The sequence below is a fragment of the Ambystoma mexicanum genome, chromosome 5p, assembly GCF_040938575.1.
Source record: "Ambystoma mexicanum isolate Mex_15411 chromosome 5p, UKY_AmexF1_1, whole genome shotgun sequence".
Taxonomy (NCBI): Eukaryota; Metazoa; Chordata; class Amphibia; order Caudata; family Ambystomatidae; genus Ambystoma; species Ambystoma mexicanum.
In genome coordinates, this window is record NC_090930.1 from 715,845,791 (window position 1) to 715,863,227 (window position 17,437).

Sequence of the window (17,437 nt, forward strand, 5' to 3'; positions counted from 1 at the left end):
CCTGGTGGTCTAGTGGTTAGGATTCGGCGCTCTTACCGCCGCGGCCCGGGTTCGATTCCCGGTCAGGGAAGGAGCTCTTTTAACAACTGACATTTTTATTTACAGCAATGCAGTTAACTGGCGACCGGAAATCTTGCTCCCAGATGCAGATTTGCGTGCACAAAATGGAGGAAGTGCCCTCAGCGCGACGCAAAACGTGTTTATGGCAGAGTCCCATTCATTCTCCTGTCGCTGCGGAAAGACTGCCCTTGACGCAAAAAAGGCAGCTTCCTTTTTCACCGCTGGAGAGAACCTATCTGCTCGGCCCTCCCCCTCTCTTCCCAGTCCCCCAATGGACTGGCCTTTGAGGCACCTGCAGGCATTGTGCACTCGGACACCACTGCCCGGCCTTCCCGAGCTGTCCAGCGGTCTCCCTGGTGGTCTAGTGGCCGCGGCCCGGGTTCGATTCCCGGTCAGGGAAGAGAGGCTTTTACTGAATGACATTTTTACAGAAATTCAAACAACTGCATCTCAAAAAATATTTCTTTCAAATGTAGCTTCACTCACAGGCAATAGCGGCGTGGCTCCCCTGGCGGTAACTCCAAGCATCTTTTCAGCATGGTCCCTTACCGGAAGCTGTCGCCGCTAGAAGTGGGCCTGTGCCCCAAAAAGGAAGCTTTCTTTCTTCCAAAGCTGTAGAGAAAATATTAGTCCTGTCGCCCTGCCAAAGCCGAGCTCGCCCACCATCCCTAGCCTCATCAGACCAAGACCTTGCCCGGGACCCTGGGGCAGAGGGCTGCAGAAATGGTTGCGTACCGGTTTGGAGGAGAAAAGCAGGGGAGGGAGGGGTCGTAGCTGCTTGATTTGCATACAGAGCTGTGGTCTGCTGGGAAAGTGCAGCCTTTGGAGCTTGGCAAAGGCTTCGCAAGGGGCCCGAGCATTGCCCTCGCCCCGTTTGTTGACAGGTTCTCCTTCTATGGGCTGAAGGGCCCTGTAGCCTGATTTGAGGTTGGACGCTCTATTATTCACAGGGGTGTACCGGGCCTAGACGGTGACTGGCTGACCCGTCAGGGCATCGCCCGTTTGGAAGCCCGTTTCGGAAGCCGTGAGGAAGCGGAGGCGGGAATCCCTGCCCAATTTTCTTTTGGGGTGGTAGGGCTGTTGGCGGGGTTGCACAAGCTCTGCCAACTTTGGCGGCTTAAGCTTGGGATGCGAGGGACATGGTACAAAAATGCAAAGGTTTTCCAGGAAAAGAGTCTACGGGCAACGATTCCTTGTTGCTCTTTTCAGGTGAACTCAAGCCTCAGGGCTTTGAGGTAGGGGCACTGCCTACAGACAGCAGGAAAGGGCTTGTGCGAAGCTGCTGCCGCATTTAGGTAAGAAGAGTAAAAACCTGTACCAGGAGTGGGGCTCGAACCCACGCGGACACTTGTCCATTGGATCTTAAGTCCAACGCCTTAACCACTCGGCCATCCTGGTGAGCTGCTGCAAAGGGCTTCGAATTGAATCTTTGCTGTTTCAGCAGCAGGCGAACAAGTGGAAAACCAGCCCAGAGTGCCCCCTGCAGGAGGTTGGATGGAATTGGCTTGCGAGCGGCAAACGTCTCTCACTTAACAGCATTACAATAGCCTCCAGCTGACTGCAAGTACGGTTGCGGAAACCTCCCGGGTGCTGCAGTCGTTTCCCCGGTGGCCTAGTGGTGAGGATTTGGTGCTTTCACTGCCACGGGCCTGGCTTCGAGTCCCCGACCAGAGTGTGTGCTTTGAGTAAAGGTGGTCTAGGGCAGTCCAGAGGCAGGCTGAGCCTCGAAGGCTGGTGCAGGCCTTGGTGTGCGAGCCCGAAAAAAGGGCAGCTCCTATGTCATCCCTTCTTGCCCTCCGGCACTTGCTGTACAAGCAAAGCCCCCTTTGAACTCTGCATGGTAACCCTGCTGTGTCTCGCAGGCAATCATGGCCTGCCGCCTTTTAATAAACGTGCTCTCCCACGAAGCAGTTCTCCTAAGGAGGGTTAGTTGTGAGTGTGCATCTTCAGCGGCAGCCTCTAGGGGGAGCTTCAGCACTGACCCACAAAAGCTCATAGCGAGGAAGGCTGTCCTTTCAGGAGAGCAAGACAGGAATATCAGCGCTTGGAAGTGAAAGCGCAAACGTTCCCAAAGTGATGCTGTCTTCAATCTCTAAGCTCCCCTTTTCGCAGACCATCACAAGTGTTTTTGTTTTCTTTCTTTCTTTCTTTCTTTATTTCTTTATTTATTTATTTATTAGCAGAAACGGCCCCCGAAGACCTGCAGGCACTGGTGCCCATTGTAGCAGAGGCCCTCAGCCTTTGGACTCGGACGCCACCATCTGAGCGACACGCAACGGGGTGCACCCACCGTCTCTGGTGGTCTAGTGGTTAGGATTCGGCGCTCTCACCGCCGCGGCCCGGGTTCGATTCCCGGTCAGGGAAGGAGCTCTTTTAACAACTGACATTTTTATTTACAGCAATGCAGTTAACTGGCGACCGGAAATCTTGCTCCCAGATGCAGATTTGCGTGCACAAAATGGAGGAAGTGCCCTCAGCGCGACGCAAAACGTGTTTATGGCAGAGTCCCATTCATTCTCCTGTCGCTGCGGAAAGACTGCCCTTGACGCAAAAAAGGCAGCTTCCTTTTTCACCGCTGGAGAGAACCTATCTGCTCGGCCCTCCCCCTCTCTTCCCAGTCCCCCAATGGACTGGCCTTTGAGGCACCTGCAGGCATTGTGCACTCGGACACCACTGCCCGGCCTTCCCGAGCTGTCCAGCAGTCTCCCTGGTGGTCTAGTGGTTAGGATTCGGCGCTCTCACCGCCGCGGCCCGGGTTCGATTCCCGGTCAGGGAAGAGAGGCTTTTACTGAATGACATTTTTACAGAAATTCAAACAACTGCGTCTCAAAAAATATTTCTTTCAAATGTAGCTTCACTCACAGGCAATAGCGGCGTGGCTCCCCTGGCGGTAACTCCAAGCATCTTTTCAGCATGGTCCCTTACCGGAAGCTGTCGCCGCTAGAAGTGGGCCTGTGCCCCAAAAAGGAAGCTTTCTTTCTTCCAAAGCTGTAGAGAAAATATTAGTCCTGTCGCCCTGCCAAAGCCGAGCTCGCCCACCATCCCTAGCCTCATCAGACCAAGACCTTGCCCGGGACCCTGGGGCAGAGGGCTGCAGAAATGGTTGCGTACCGGTTTGGAGGAGAAAAGCAGGGGAGGGAGGGGTCGTAGCTGCTTGATTTGCATACAGAGCTGTGGTCTGCTGGGAAAGTGCAGCCTTTGGAGCTTGGCAAAGGCTTCGCAAGGGGCCCGAGCATTGCCCTCGCCCCGTTTGTTGACAGGTTCTCCTTCTATGGGCTGAAGGGCCCTGTAGCCTGATTTGAGGTTGGACGCTCTATTATTCACAGGGGTGTACCGGGCCTAGACGGTGACTGGCTAACCCGTCAGGGCATCGCCCGTTTGGAAGCCCGTTTCGGAAGCGGAGGCGGGAATCCCTGCCCAATTTTCTTTTGGGGTGGTAGGGCTGTTGGCGGGGTTGCACAAGCTCTGCCAACTTTGGCGGCTTAAGCTTGGGATGCGAGGGACATGGTACAAAAATGCAAAGGTTTTCCAGGAAAAGAGTCTACGGGCAACGATTCCTTGTTGCTCTTTTCAGGTGAACTCAAGCCTCAGGGCTTTGAGGTAGGGGCACTGCCTACAGACAGCAGGAAAGGGCTTGTGCGAAGCTGCTGCCGCATTTAGGTAAGAAGAGTAAAAACCTGTACCAGGAGTGGGGCTCGAACCCACGCGGACACTTGTCCATTGGATCTTAAGTCCAACGCCTTAACCACTCGGCCATCCTGGTGAGCTGCTGCAAAGGGCTTCGAATTGAATCTTTGCTGTTTCAGCAGCAGGCGAACAAGTGGAAAACCAGCCCAGAGTGCCCCCTGCAGGAGGTTGGATGGAATTGGCTTGCGAGCGGCAAACGTCTCTCACTTAACAGCATTACAATAGCCTCCAGCTGACTGCAAGTACGGTTGCGGAAACCTCCCGGGTGCTGCAGTCGTTTCCCCGGTGGCCTAGTGGTGAGGATTTGGTGCTTTCACTGCCACGGGCCTGGCTTCGAGTCCCCGACCAGAGTGTGTGCTTTGAGTAAAGGTGGTCTAGGGCAGTCCAGAGGCAGGCTGAGCCTCGAAGGCTGGTGCAGGCCTTGGTGTGCGAGCCCGAAAAAAGGGCAGCTCCTATGTCATCCCTTCTTGCCCTCCGGCACTTGCTGTACAAGCAAAGCCCCCTTTGAACTCTGCATGGTAACCCTGCTGTGTCTCGCAGGCAATCATGGCCTGCCGCCTTTTAATAAACGTGCTCTCCCACGAAGCAGTTCTCCTAAGGAGGGTTAGTTGTGAGTGTGCATCTTCAGCGGCAGCCTCTAGGGGGAGCTTCAGCACTGACCCACAAAAGCTCATAGCGAGGAAGGCTGTCCTTTCAGGAGAGCAAGACAGGAATATCAGCGCTTGGAAGTGAAAGCACAAACGTTCCCAAAGTGATGCTGTCTTCAATCTCTAAGCTCCCCTTTTCGCAGACCATCACAAGTGTTTTTGTTTTCTTTCTTTCTTTCTTTCTTTCTTTATTTCTTTATTTATTTATTTATTAGCAGAAACGGCCCCCGAAGACCTGCAGGCACTGGTGCCCATTGTAGCAGAGGCCCTCAGCCTTTGGACTCGGACGCCACCATCTGAGCGACACGCAACGGGGTGCACCCACCGTCCCTGGTGGTCTAGTGGTTAGGATTCGGCGCTCTCGGCCCGGGTTCGATTCCCGGTCAGGGAAGGAGCTCTTTTAACAACTGACATTTTTATTTACAGCAATGCAGTTAACTGGCGACCGGAAATCTTGCTCCCAGATGCAGATTTGCGTGCACAAAATGGAGGAAGTGCCCTCAGCGCGACGCAAAACGTGTTTATGGCAGAGTCCCATTCATTCTCCTGTCGCTGCGGAAAGACTGCCCTTGACGCAAAAAAGGCAGCTTCCTTTTTCACCGCTGGAGAGAACCTATCTGCTCGGCCCTCCCCCTCTCTTCCCAGTCCCCCAATGGACTGGCCTTTGAGGCACCTGCAGGCATTGTGCACTCGGACACCACTGCCCGGCCTTCCCGAGCTGTCCAGCGGTCTCCCTGGTGGACTAGTGGTTAGGATTCGGCCCGGGTTCGATTCCCGGTCAGGGAAGAGAGGCTTTTACTGAATGACATTTTTACAGAAATTCAAACAACTGCGTCTCAAAAAATATTTCTTTCAAATGTAGCTTCACTCACAGGCAATAGCGGCGTGGCTCCCCTGGCGGTAACTCCAAGCATCTTTTCAGCATGGTCCCTTACCGGAAGCTGTCGCCGCTAGAAGTGGGCCTGTGCCCCAAAAAGGAAGCTTTCTTTCTTCCAAAGCTGTAGAGAAAATATTAGTCCTGTCGCCCTGCCAAAGCCGAGCTCGCCCACCATCCCTAGCCTCATCAGACCAAGACCTTGCCCGGGACCCTGGGGCAGAGGGCTGCAGAAATGGTTGCGTACCGGTTTGGAGGAGAAAAGCAGGGGAGGGAGGGGTCGTAGCTGCTTGATTTGCATACAGAGCTGTGGTCTGCTGGGAAAGTGCAGCCTTTGGAGCTTGGCAAAGGCTTTGCAAGGGGCCCGAGCATTGCCCTCGCCCCGTTTGTTGACAGGTTCTCCTTCTATGGGCTGAAGGGCCCTGTAGCCTGATTTGAGGTTGGACGCTCTATTATTCACAGGGGTGTACCGGGCCTAGACGGTGACTGGCTGACCCGTCAGGGCATCGCCCGTTTGGAAGCCCGTTTCGGAAGCGGAGGCGGGAATCCCTGCCCAATTTTCTTTTGGGGTGGTAGGGCTGTTGGCGGGGTTGCACAAGCTCTGCCAACTTTGGCGGCTTAAGCTTGGGATGCGAGGGACATGGTACAAAAATGCAAAGGTTTTCCAGGAAAAGAGTCTACGGGCAACGATTCCTTGTTGCTCTTTTCAGGTGAACTCAAGCCTCAGGGCTTTGAGGTAGGGGCACTGCCTACAGACAGCAGGAAAGGGCTTGTGCGAAGCTGCTGCCGCATTTAGGTAAGAAGAGTAAAAACCTGTACCAGGAGTGGGGCTCGAACCCACGCGGACACTTGTCCATTGGATCTTAAGTCCAACGCCTTAACCACTCGGCCATCCTGGTGAACTGCTGCAAAGGGCTTCGAATTGAATCTTTGCTGTTTCAGCAGCAGGCGAACAAGTGGAAAACCAGCCCAGAGTGCCCCCTGCAGGAGGTTGGATGGAATTGGCTTGCGAGCGGCAAACGTCTCTCACTTAACAGCATTACAATAGCCTCCAGCTGACTGCAAGTACGGTTGCGGAAACCTCCCGGGTGCTGCAGTCGTTTCCCCGGTGGCCTAGTGGTGAGGATTTGGTGCTTTCACTGCCACGGGCCTGGCTTCGAGTCCCCGACCAGAGTGTGTGCTTTGAGTAAAGGTGGTCTAGGGCAGTCCAGAGGCAGGCTGAGCCTCGAAGGCTGGTGCAGGCCTTGGTGTGCGAGCCCGAAAAAAGGGCAGCTCCTATGTCATCCCTTCTTGCCCTCCGGCACTTGCTGTACAAGCAAAGCCCCCTTTGAACTCTGCATGGTAACCCTGCTGTGTCTCGCAGGCAATCATGGCCTGCCGCCTTTTAATAAACGTGCTCTCCCACGAAGCAGTTCTCCTAAGGAGGGTTAGTTGTGAGTGTGCATCTTCAGCGGCAGCCTCTAGGGGGAGCTTCAGCACTGACCCACAAAAGCTCATAGCGAGGAAGGCTGTCCTTTCAGGAGAGCAAGACAGGAATATCAGCGCTTGGAAGTGAAAGCGCAAACGTTCCCAAAGTGATGCTGTCTTCAATCTCTAAGCTCCCCTTTTCGCAGACCATCACAAGTGTTTTTGTTTTCTTTCTTTCTTTCTTTCTTTCTTTATTTCTTTATTTATTTATTTATTAGCAGAAACGGCCCCCGAAGACCTGCAGGCACTGGTGCCCATTGTAGCAGAGGCCCTCAGCCTTTGGACTCGGACGCCACCATCTGAGCGACACGCAACGGGGTGCACCCACCGTCCCTGGTGGTCTAGTGGTTAGGATTCGGCGCTCTCACCGCCGCGGCCCGGGTTCGATTCCCGGTCAGGGAAGGAGCTCTTTTAACAACTGACATTTTTATTTACAGCAATGCAGTTAACTGGCGACCGGAAATCTTGCTCCCAGATGCAGATTTGCGTGCACAAAATGGAGGAAGTGCCCTCAGCGCGACGCAAAACGTGTTTATGGCAGAGTCCCATTCATTCTCCTGTCGCTGCGGAAAGACTGCCCTTGACGCAAAAAAGGCAGCTTCCTTTTTCACCGCTGGAGAGAACCTATCTGCTCGGCCCTCCCCCTCTCTTCCCAGTCCCCCAATGGACTGGCCTTTGAGGCACCTGCAGGCATTGTGCACTCGGACACCACTGCCCGGCCTTCCCGAGCTGTCCAGCGGTCTCCCTGGTGGTCTAGTGGTTAGGATTCGGCGCTCTCACCGCCGCGGCCCGGGTTCGATTCCCGGTCAGGGAAGAGAGGCTTTTACTGAATGACATTTTTACAGAAATTCAAACAACTGCGTCTCAAAAAATATTTCTTTCAAATGTAGCTTCACTCACAGGCAATAGCGGCGTGGCTCCCCTGGCGGTAACTCCAAGCATCTTTTCAGCATGGTCCCTTACCGGAAGCTGTCGCCGCTAGAAGTGGGCCTGTGCCCCAAAAAGGAAGCTTTCTTTCTTCCAAAGCTGTAGAGAAAATATTAGTCCTGTCGCCCTGCCAAAGCCGAGCTCGCCCACCATCCCTAGCCTCATCAGACCAAGACCTTGCCCGGGACCCTGGGGCAGAGGGCTGCAGAAATGGTTGCGTACCGGTTTGGAGGAGAAAAGCAGGGGAGGGAGGGGTCGTAGCTGCTTGATTTGCATACAGAGCTGTGGTCTGCTGGGAAAGTGCAGCCTTTGGAGCTTGGCAAAGGCTTCGCAAGGGGCCCGAGCATTGCCCTCGCCCCGTTTGTTGACAGGTTCTCCTTCTATGGGCTGAAGGGCCCTGTAGCCTGATTTGAGGTTGGACGCTCTATTATTCACAGGGGTGTACCGGGCCTAGACGGTGACTGGCTGACCCGTCAGGGCATCGCCCGTTTGGAAGCCCGTTTCGGAAGCGGAGGCGGGAATCCCTGCCCAATTTTCTTTTGGGGTGGTAGGGCTGTTGGCGGGGTTGCACAAGCTCTGCCAACTTTGGCGGCTTAAGCTTGGGATGCGAGGGACATGGTACAAAAATGCAAAGGTTTTCCAGGAAAAGAGTCTACGGGCAACGATTCCTTGTTGCTCTTTTCAGGTGAACTCAAGCCTCAGGGCTTTGAGGTAGGGGCACTGCCTACAGACAGCAGGAAAGGGCTTGTGCGAAGCTGCTGCCGCATTTAGGTAAGAAGAGTAAAAACCTGTACCAGGAGTGGGGCTCGAACCCACGCGGACACTTGTCCATTGGATCTTAAGTCCAACGCCTTAACCACTCGGCCATCCTGGTGAGCTGCTGCAAAGGGCTTCGAATTGAATCTTTGCTGTTTCAGCAGCAGGCGAACAAGTGGAAAACCAGCCCAGAGTGCCCCCTGCAGGAGGTTGGATGGAATTGGCTTGCGAGCGGCAAACGTCTCTCACTTAACAGCATTACAATAGCCTCCAGCTGACTGCAAGTACGGTTGCGGAAACCTCCCGGGTGCTGCAGTCGTTTCCCCGGTGGCCTAGTGGTGAGGATTTGGTGCTTTCACTGCCACGGGCCTGGCTTCGAGTCCCCGACCAGAGTGTGTGCTTTGAGTAAAGGTGGTCTAGGGCAGTCCAGAGGCAGGCTGAGCCTCGAAGGCTGGTGCAGGCCTTGGTGTGCGAGCCCGAAAAAAGGGCAGCTCCTATGTCATCCCTTCTTGCCCTCCGGCACTTGCTGTACAAGCAAAGCCCCCTTTGAACTCTGCATGGTAACCCTGCTGTGTCTCGCAGGCAATCATGGCCTGCCGCCTTTTAATAAACGTGCTCTCCCACGAAGCAGTTCTCCTAAGGAGGGTTAGTTGTGAGTGTGCATCTTCAGCGGCAGCCTCTAGGGGGAGCTTCAGCACTGACCCACAAAAGCTCATAGCGAGGAAGGCTGTCCTTTCAGGAGAGCAAGACAGGAATATCAGCGCTTGGAAGTGAAAGCGCAAACGTTCCCAAAGTGATGCTGTCTTCAATCTCTAAGCTCCCCTTTTCGCAGACCATCACAAGTGTTTTTGTTTTCTTTCTTTCTTTCTTTCTTTATTTCTTTATTTATTTATTTATTAGCAGAAACGGCCCCCGAAGACCTGCAGGCACTGGTGCCCATTGTAGCAGAGGCCCTCAGCCTTTGGACTCGGACGCCACCATCTGAGCGACACGCAACGGGGTGCACCCACCGTCCCTGGTGGTCTAGTGGTTAGGATTCGGCGCTCTCACCGCCGCGGCCCGGGTTCGATTCCCGGTCAGGGAAGGAGCTCTTTTAACAACTGACATTTTTATTTACAGCAATGCAGTTAACTGGCGACCGGAAATCTTGCTCCCAGATGCAGATTTGCGTGCACAAAATGGAGGAAGTGCCCTCAGCGCGACGCAAAACGTGTTTATGGCAGAGTCCCATTCATTCTCCTGTCGCTGCGGAAAGACTGCCCTTGACGCAAAAAAGGCAGCTTCCTTTTTCACCGCTGGAGAGAACCTATCTGCTCGGCCCTCCCCCTCTCTTCCCAGTCCCCCAATGGACTGGCCTTTGAGGCACCTGCAGGCATTGTGCACTCGGACACCACTGCCCGGCCTTCCCGAGCTGTCCAGCGGTCTCCCTGGTGGTCTAGTGGCCGCGGCCCGGGTTCGATTCCCGGTCAGGGAAGAGAGGCTTTTACTGAATGACATTTTTACAGAAATTCAAACAACTGCGTCTCAAAAAATATTTCTTTCAAATGTAGCTTCACTCACAGGCAATAGCGGCGTGGCTCCCCTGGCGGTAACTCCAAGCATCTTTTCAGCATGGTCCCTTACCGGAAGCTGTCGCCGCTAGAAGTGGGCCTGTGCCCCAAAAAGGAAGCTTTCTTTCTTCCAAAGCTGTAGAGAAAATATTAGTCCTGTCGCCCTGCCAAAGCCGAGCTCGCCCACCATCCCTAGCCTCATCAGACCAAGACCTTGCCCGGGACCCTGGGGCAGAGGGCTGCAGAAATGGTTGCGTACCGGTTTGGAGGAGAAAAGCAGGGGAGGGAGGGGTCGTAGCTGCTTGATTTGCATACAGAGCTGTGGTCTGCTGGGAAAGTGCAGCCTTTGGAGCTTGGCAAAGGCTTCGCAAGGGGCCCGAGCATTGCCCTCGCCCCGTTTGTTGACAGGTTCTCCTTCTATGGGCTGAAGGGCCCTGTAGCCTGATTTGAGGTTGGACGCTCTATTATTCACAGGGGTGTACCGGGCCTAGACGGTGACTGGCTGACCCGTCAGGGCATCGCCCGTTTGGAAGCCCGTTTCGGAAGCCGTGAGGAAGCGGAGGCGGGAATCCCTGCCCAATTTTCTTTTGGGGTGGTAGGGCTGTTGGCGGGGTTGCACAAGCTCTGCCAACTTTGGCGGCTTAAGCTTGGGATGCGAGGGACATGGTACAAAAATGCAAAGGTTTTCCAGGAAAAGAGTCTACGGGCAACGATTCCTTGTTGCTCTTTTCAGGTGAACTCAAGCCTCAGGGCTTTGAGGTAGGGGCACTGCCTACAGACAGCAGGAAAGGGCTTGTGCGAAGCTGCTGCCGCATTTAGGTAAGAAGAGTAAAAACCTGTACCAGGAGTGGGGCTCGAACCCACGCAGACACTTGTCCATTGGATCTTAAGTCCAACGCCTTAACCACTCGGCCATCCTGGTGAGCTGCTGCAAAGGGCTTCGAATTGAATCTTTGCTGTTTCAGCAGCAGGCGAACAAGTGGAAAACCAGCCCAGAGTGCCCCCTGCAGGAGGTTGGATGGAATTGGCTTGCGAGCGGCAAACGTCTCTCACTTAACAGCATTACAATAGCCTCCAGCTGACTGCAAGTACGGTTGCGGAAACCTCCCGGGTGCTGCAGTCGTTTCCCCGGTGGCCTAGTGGTGAGGATTTGGTGCTTTCACTGCCACGGGCCTGGCTTCGAGTCCCCGACCAGAGTGTGTGCTTTGAGTAAAGGTGGTCTAGGGCAGTCCAGAGGCAGGCTGAGCCTCGAAGGCTGGTGCAGGCCTTGGTGTGCGAGCCCGAAAAAAGGGCAGCTCCTATGTCATCCCTTCTTGCCCTCCGGCACTTGCTGTACAAGCAAAGCCCCCTTTGAACTCTGCATGGTAACCCTGCTGTGTCTCGCAGGCAATCATGGCCTGCCGCCTTTTAATAAACGTGCTCTCCCACGAAGCAGTTCTCCTAAGGAGGGTTAGTTGTGAGTGTGCATCTTCAGCGGCAGCCTCTAGGGGGAGCTTCAGCACTGACCCACAAAAGCTCATAGCGAGGAAGGCTGTCCTTTCAGGAGAGCAAGACAGGAATATCAGCGCTTGGAAGTGAAAGCGCAAACGTTCCCAAAGTGATGCTGTCTTCAATCTCTAAGCTCCCCTTTTCGCAGACCATCACAAGTGTTTTTGTTTTCTTTCTTTCTTTCTTTCTTTATTTCTTTATTTATTTATTTATTAGCAGAAACGGCCCCCGAAGACCTGCAGGCACTGGTGCCCATTGTAGCAGAGGCCCTCAGCCTTTGGACTCGGACGCCACCATCTGAGCGACACGCAACGGGGTGCACCCACCGTCCCTGGTGGTCTAGTGGTTAGGATTCGGCGCTCTCACCGCCGCGGCCCGGGTTCGATTCCCGGTCAGGGAAGGAGCTCTTTTAACAACTGACATTTTTATTTACAGCAATGCAGTTAACTGGCGACCGGAAATCTTGCTCCCAGATGCAGATTTGCGTGCACAAAATGGAGGAAGTGCCCTCAGCGCGACGCAAAACGTGTTTATGGCAGAGTCCCATTCATTCTCCTGTCGCTGCGGAAAGACTGCCCTTGACGCAAAAAAGGCAGCTTCCTTTTTCACCGCTGGAGAGAACCTATCTGCTCGGCCCTCCCCCTCTCTTCCCAGTCCCCCAATGGACTGGCCTTTGAGGCACCTGCAGGCATTGTGCACTCGGACACCACTGCCCGGCCTTCCCGAGCTGTCCAGCGGTCTCCCTGGTGGTCTAGTGGCCGCGGCCCGGGTTCGATTCCCGGTCAGGGAAGAGAGGCTTTTACTGAATGACATTTTTACAGAAATTCAAACAACTGCGTCTCAAAAAATATTTCTTTCAAATGTAGCTTCACTCACAGGCAATAGCGGCGTGGCTCCCCTGGCGGTAACTCCAAGCATCTTTTCAGCATGGTCCCTTACCGGAAGCTGTCGCCGCTAGAAGTGGGCCTGTGCCCCAAAAAGGAAGCTTTCTTTCTTCCAAAGCTGTAGAGAAAATATTAGTCCTGTCGCCCTGCCAAAGCCGAGCTCGCCCACCATCCCTAGCCTCATCAGACCAAGACCTTGCCCGGGACCCTGGGGCAGAGGGCTGCAGAAATGGTTGCGTACCGGTTTGGAGGAGAAAAGCAGGGGAGGGAGGGGTCGTAGCTGCTTGATTTGCATACAGAGCTGTGGTCTGCTGGGAAAGTGCAGCCTTTGGAGCTTGGCAAAGGCTTCGCAAGGGGCCCGAGCATTGCCCTCGCCCCGTTTGTTGACAGGTTCTCCTTCTATGGGCTGAAGGGCCCTGTAGCCTGATTTGAGGTTGGACGCTCTATTATTCACAGGGGTGTACCGGGCCTAGACGGTGACTGGCTGACCCGTCAGGGCATCGCCCGTTTGGAAGCCCGTTTCGGAAGCGGAGGCGGGAATCCCTGCCCAATTTTCTTTTGGGGTGGTAGGGCTGTTGGCGGGGTTGCACAAGCTCTGCCAACTTTGGCGGCTTAAGCTTGGGATGCGAGGGACATGGTACAAAAATGCAAAGGTTTTCCAGGAAAAGAGTCTACGGGCAACGATTCCTTGTTGCTCTTTTCAGGTGAACTCAAGCCTCAGGGCTTTGAGGTAGGGGCACTGCCTACAGACAGCAGGAAAGGGCTTGTGCGAAGCTGCTGCCGCATTTAGGTAAGAAGAGTAAAAACCTGTACCAGGAGTGGGGCTCGAACCCACGCGGACACTTGTCCATTGGATCTTAAGTCCAACGCCTTAACCACTCGGCCATCCTGGTGAGCTGCTGCAAAGGGCTTCGAATTGAATCTTTGCTGTTTCAGCAGCAGGCGAACAAGTGGAAAACCAGCCCAGAGTGCCCCCTGCAGGAGGTTGGATGGAATTGGCTTGCGAGCGGCAAACGTCTCTCACTTAACAGCATTACAATAGCCTCCAGCTGACTGCAAGTACGGTTGCGGAAACCTCCCGGGTGCTGCAGTCGTTTCCCCGGTGGCCTAGTGGTGAGGATTTGGTGCTTTCACTGCCACGGGCCTGGCTTCGAGTCCCCGACCAGAGTGTGTGCTTTGAGTAAAGGTGGTCTAGGGCAGTCCAGAGGCAGGCTGAGCCTCGAAGGCTGGTGCAGGCCTTGGTGTGCGAGCCCGAAAAAAGGGCAGCTCCTATGTCATCCCTTCTTGCCCTCCGGCACTTGCTGTACAAGCAAAGCCCCCTTTGAACTCTGCATGGTAACCCTGCTGTGTCTCGCAGGCAATCATGGCCTGCCGCCTTTTAATAAACGTGCTCTCCCACGAAGCAGTTCTCCTAAGGAGGGTTAGTTGTGAGTGTGCATCTTCAGCGGCAGCCTCTAGGGGGAGCTTCAGCACTGACCCACAAAAGCTCATAGCGAGGAAGGCTGTCCTTTCAGGAGAGCAAGACAGGAATATCAGCGCTTGGAAGTGAAAGCGCAAACGTTCCCAAAGTGATGCTGTCTTCAATCTCTAAGCTCCCCTTTTCGCAGACCATCACAAGTGTTTTTGTTTTCTTTCTTTCTTTCTTTCTTTATTTCTTTATTTATTTATTTATTAGCAGAAACGGCCCCCGAAGACCTGCAGGCACTGGTGCCCATTGTAGCAGAGGCCCTCAGCCTTTGGACTCGGACGCCACCATCTGAGCGACACGCAACGGGGTGCACCCACCGTCCCTGGTGGTCTAGTGGTTAGGATTCGGCGCTCTCACCGCCGCGGCCCGGGTTCGATTCCCGGTCAGGGAAGGAGCTCTTTTAACAACTGACATTTTTATTTACAGCAATGCAGTTAACTGGCGACCGGAAATCTTGCTCCCAGATGCAGATTTGCGTGCACAAAATGGAGGAAGTGCCCTCAGCGCGACGCAAAACGTGTTTATGGCAGAGTCCCATTCATTCGCCTGTCGCTGCGGAAAGACTGCCCTTGACGCAAAAAAGGCAGCTTCCTTTTTCACCGCTGGAGAGAACCTATCTGCTCGGCCCTCCCCCTCTCTTCCCAGTCCCCCAATGGACTGGCCTTTGAGGCACCTGCAGGCATTGTGCACTCGGACACCACTGCCCGGCCTTCCCGAGCTGTCCAGCGGTCTCCCTGGTGGTCTAGTGGTTAGGATTCGGCGCTCTCACCGCCGCGGCCCGGGTTCGATTCCCGGTCAGGGAAGAGAGGCTTTTACTGAATGACATTTTTACAGAAATTCAAACAACTGCGTCTCAAAAAATATTTCTTTCAAATGTAGCTTCACTCACAGGCAATAGCGGCGTGGCTCCCCTGGCGGTAACTCCAAGCATCTTTTCAGCATGGTCCCTTACCGGAAGCTGTCGCCGCTAGAAGTGGGCCTGTGCCCCAAAAAGGAAGCTTTCTTTCTTCCAAAGCTGTAGAGAAAATATTAGTCCTGTCGCCCTGCCAAAGCCGAGCTCGCCCACCATCCCTAGCCTCATCAGACCAAGACCTTGCCCGGGACCCTGGGGCAGAGGGCTGCAGAAATGGTTGCGTACCGGTTTGGAGGAGAAAAGCAGGGGAGGGAGGGGTCGTAGCTGCTTGATTTGCATACAGAGCTGTGGTCTGCTGGGAAAGTGCAGCCTTTGGAGCTTGGCAAAGGCTTCGCAAGGGGCCCGAGCATTGCCCTCGCCCCGTTTGTTGACAGGTTCTCCTTCTATGGGCTGAAGGGCCCTGTAGCCTGATTTGAGGTTGGACGCTCTATTATTCACAGGGGTGTACCGGGCCTAGACGGTGACTGGCTGACCCGTCAGGGCATCGCCCGTTTGGAAGCCCGTTTCGGAAGCGGAGGCGGGAATCCCTGCCCAATTTTCTTTTGGGGTGGTAGGGCTGTTGGCGGGGTTGCACAAGCTCTGCCAACTTTGGCGGCTTAAGCTTGGGATGCGAGGGACATGGTACAAAAATGCAAAGGTTTTCCAGGAAAAGAGTCTACGGGCAACGATTCCTTGTTGCTCTTTTTAGGTGAACTCAAGCCTCAGGGCTTTGAGGTAGGGGCACTGCCTACAGACAGCAGGAAAGGGCTTGTGCGAAGCTGCTGCCGCATTTAGGTAAGAAGAGTAAAAACCTGTACCAGGAGTGGGGCTCGAACCCACGCGGACACTTGTCCATTGGATCTTAAGTCCAACGCCTTAACCACTCGGCCATCCTGGTGAGCTGCTGCAAAGGGCTTTGAATTGAATCTTTGCTGTTTCAGCAGCAGGCGAACAAGTGGAAAACCAGCCCAGAGTGCCCCCTGCAGGAGGTTGGATGGAATTGGCTTGCGAGCGGCAAACGTCTCTCACTTAACAGCATTACAATAGCCTCCAGCTGACTGCAAGTACGGTTGCGGAAACCTCCCGGGTGCTGCAGTCGTTTCCCCGGTGGCCTAGTGGTGAGGATTTGGTGCTTTCACTGCCACGGGCCTGGCTTCGAGTCCCCGACCAGAGTGTGTGCTTTGAGTAAAGGTGGTCTAGGGCAGTCCAGAGGCAGGCTGAGCCTCGAAGGCTGGTGCAGGCCTTGGTGTGCGAGCCCGAAAAAAGGGCAGCTCCTATGTCATCCCTTCTTGCCCTCCGGCACTTGCTGTACAAGCAAAGCCCCCTTTGAACTCTGCATGGTAACCCTGCTGTGTCTCGCAGGCAATCATGGCCTGCCGCCTTTTAATAAACGTGCTCTCCCACGAAGCAGTTCTCCTAAGGAGGGTTAGTTGTGAGTGTGCATCTTCAGCGGCAGCCTCTAGGGGGAGCTTCAGCACTGACCCACAAAAGCTCATAGCGAGGAAGGCTGTCCTTTCAGGAGAGCAAGACAGGAATATCAGCGCTTGGAAGTGAAAGCGCAAACGTTCCCAAAGTGATGCTGTCTTCAATCTCTAAGCTCCCCTTTTCGCAGACCATCACAAGTGTTTTTGTTTTCTTTCTTTCTTTCTTTCTTTATTTCTTTATTTATTTATTTATTAGCAGAAACGGCCCCCGAAGACCTGCAGGCACTGGTGCCCATTGTAGCAGAGGCCCTCAGCCTTTGGACTCGGACGCCACCATCTGAGCGACACGCAACGGGGTGCACCCACCGTCCCTGGTGGTCTAGTGCGGCCCGGGTTCGATTCCCGGTCAGGGAAGGAGCTCTTTTAACAACTGACATTTTTATTTACAGCAATGCAGTTAACTGGCGACCGGAAATCTTGCTCCCAGATGCAGATTTGCGTGCACAAAATGGAGGAAGTGCCCTCAGCGCGACGCAAAACGTGTTTATGGCAGAGTCCCATTCATTCTCCTGTCGCTGCGGAAAGACTGCCCTTGACGCAAAAAAGGCAGCTTCCTTTTTCACCGCTGGAGAGAACCTATCTGCTCGGCCCTCCCCCTCTCTTCCCAGTCCCCCAATGGACTGGCCTTTGAGGCACCTGCAGGCATTGTGCACTCGGACACCACTGCCCGGCCTTCCCGAGCTGTCCAGCGGTCTCCCTGGTGGTCTAGTGGTTAGGATTCGGCGCTCTCACTGCCGCGGCCCGGGTTCGATTCCCGGTCAGGGAAGAGAGGCTTTTACTGAATGACATTTTTACAGAAATTCAAACAACTGCGTCTCAAAAAATATTTCTTTCAAATGTAGCTTCACTCACAGGCAATAGCGGCGTGGCTCCCCTGGCGGTAACTCCAAGCATCTTTTCAGCATGGTCCCTTACCGGAAGCTGTCGCCGCTAGAAGTGGGCCTGTGCCCCAAAAAGGAAGCTTTCTTTCTTCCAAAGCTGTAGAGAAAATATTAGTCCTGTCGCCCTGCCAAAGCCGAGCTCGCCCACCATCCCTAGCCTCATCAGACCAAGACCTTGCCCGGGACCCTGGGGCAGAGGGCTGCAGAAATGGTTGCGTACCGGTTTGGAGGAGAAAAGCAGGGGAGGGAGGGGTCGTAGCTGCTTGATTTGCATACAGAGCTGTGGTCTGCTGGGAAAGTGCAGCCTTTGGAGCTTGGCAAAGGCTTCGCAAGGGGCCCGAGCATTGCCCTCGCCCCGTTTGTTGACAGGTT

General features: G+C 54.5%; 16 non-coding genes across 16 annotated transcripts; 9 read left to right on the forward strand and 7 right to left on the reverse strand.

Annotated features, from left to right (window-relative positions):
* Nucleotides 1-1,375: 1,375 nt before the first annotated feature.
* Nucleotides 1,376-1,458, reverse strand: TRNAL-UAA (transfer RNA leucine (anticodon UAA)). The gene has a single exon. It is a non-coding gene; the product is annotated as a tRNA-Leu (tRNA).
* Nucleotides 1,459-2,352: 894 nt separating this feature from the next.
* TRNAE-CUC (transfer RNA glutamic acid (anticodon CUC)) lies at nucleotides 2,353-2,424 on the forward strand. The gene has a single exon. It is a non-coding gene; the product is annotated as a tRNA-Glu (tRNA).
* Nucleotides 2,425-2,764: 340 nt separating this feature from the next.
* TRNAE-CUC (transfer RNA glutamic acid (anticodon CUC)) lies at nucleotides 2,765-2,836 on the forward strand. The gene has a single exon. It is a non-coding gene; the product is annotated as a tRNA-Glu (tRNA).
* Nucleotides 2,837-3,740: 904 nt separating this feature from the next.
* On the reverse strand, nucleotides 3,741-3,823 carry TRNAL-UAA (transfer RNA leucine (anticodon UAA)). The gene has a single exon. It is a non-coding gene; the product is annotated as a tRNA-Leu (tRNA).
* A 2,261-nt stretch (nucleotides 3,824-6,084) lies between these two features.
* TRNAL-UAA (transfer RNA leucine (anticodon UAA)) lies at nucleotides 6,085-6,167 on the reverse strand. Its single transcript has one exon. It is a non-coding gene; the product is annotated as a tRNA-Leu (tRNA).
* Nucleotides 6,168-7,065: 898 nt separating this feature from the next.
* On the forward strand, nucleotides 7,066-7,137 carry TRNAE-CUC (transfer RNA glutamic acid (anticodon CUC)). The gene has a single exon. It is a non-coding gene; the product is annotated as a tRNA-Glu (tRNA).
* A 340-nt stretch (nucleotides 7,138-7,477) lies between these two features.
* On the forward strand, nucleotides 7,478-7,549 carry TRNAE-CUC (transfer RNA glutamic acid (anticodon CUC)). The gene has a single exon. It is a non-coding gene; the product is annotated as a tRNA-Glu (tRNA).
* Nucleotides 7,550-8,453: 904 nt separating this feature from the next.
* TRNAL-UAA (transfer RNA leucine (anticodon UAA)) lies at nucleotides 8,454-8,536 on the reverse strand. Its single transcript has one exon. It is a non-coding gene; the product is annotated as a tRNA-Leu (tRNA).
* An 894-nt stretch (nucleotides 8,537-9,430) lies between these two features.
* TRNAE-CUC (transfer RNA glutamic acid (anticodon CUC)) lies at nucleotides 9,431-9,502 on the forward strand. Its single transcript has one exon. It is a non-coding gene; the product is annotated as a tRNA-Glu (tRNA).
* A 1,305-nt stretch (nucleotides 9,503-10,807) lies between these two features.
* Nucleotides 10,808-10,890, reverse strand: TRNAL-UAA (transfer RNA leucine (anticodon UAA)). Its single transcript has one exon. It is a non-coding gene; the product is annotated as a tRNA-Leu (tRNA).
* An 894-nt stretch (nucleotides 10,891-11,784) lies between these two features.
* On the forward strand, nucleotides 11,785-11,856 carry TRNAE-CUC (transfer RNA glutamic acid (anticodon CUC)). Its single transcript has one exon. It is a non-coding gene; the product is annotated as a tRNA-Glu (tRNA).
* Nucleotides 11,857-13,150: 1,294 nt separating this feature from the next.
* Nucleotides 13,151-13,233, reverse strand: TRNAL-UAA (transfer RNA leucine (anticodon UAA)). Its single transcript has one exon. It is a non-coding gene; the product is annotated as a tRNA-Leu (tRNA).
* Nucleotides 13,234-14,127: 894 nt separating this feature from the next.
* On the forward strand, nucleotides 14,128-14,199 carry TRNAE-CUC (transfer RNA glutamic acid (anticodon CUC)). Its single transcript has one exon. It is a non-coding gene; the product is annotated as a tRNA-Glu (tRNA).
* Nucleotides 14,200-14,539: 340 nt separating this feature from the next.
* TRNAE-CUC (transfer RNA glutamic acid (anticodon CUC)) lies at nucleotides 14,540-14,611 on the forward strand. The gene has a single exon. It is a non-coding gene; the product is annotated as a tRNA-Glu (tRNA).
* Nucleotides 14,612-15,515: 904 nt separating this feature from the next.
* TRNAL-UAA (transfer RNA leucine (anticodon UAA)) lies at nucleotides 15,516-15,598 on the reverse strand. The gene has a single exon. It is a non-coding gene; the product is annotated as a tRNA-Leu (tRNA).
* A 1,280-nt stretch (nucleotides 15,599-16,878) lies between these two features.
* Nucleotides 16,879-16,950, forward strand: TRNAE-CUC (transfer RNA glutamic acid (anticodon CUC)). Its single transcript has one exon. It is a non-coding gene; the product is annotated as a tRNA-Glu (tRNA).
* The last annotated feature ends 487 nt before the right edge of the window (nucleotides 16,951-17,437 follow it).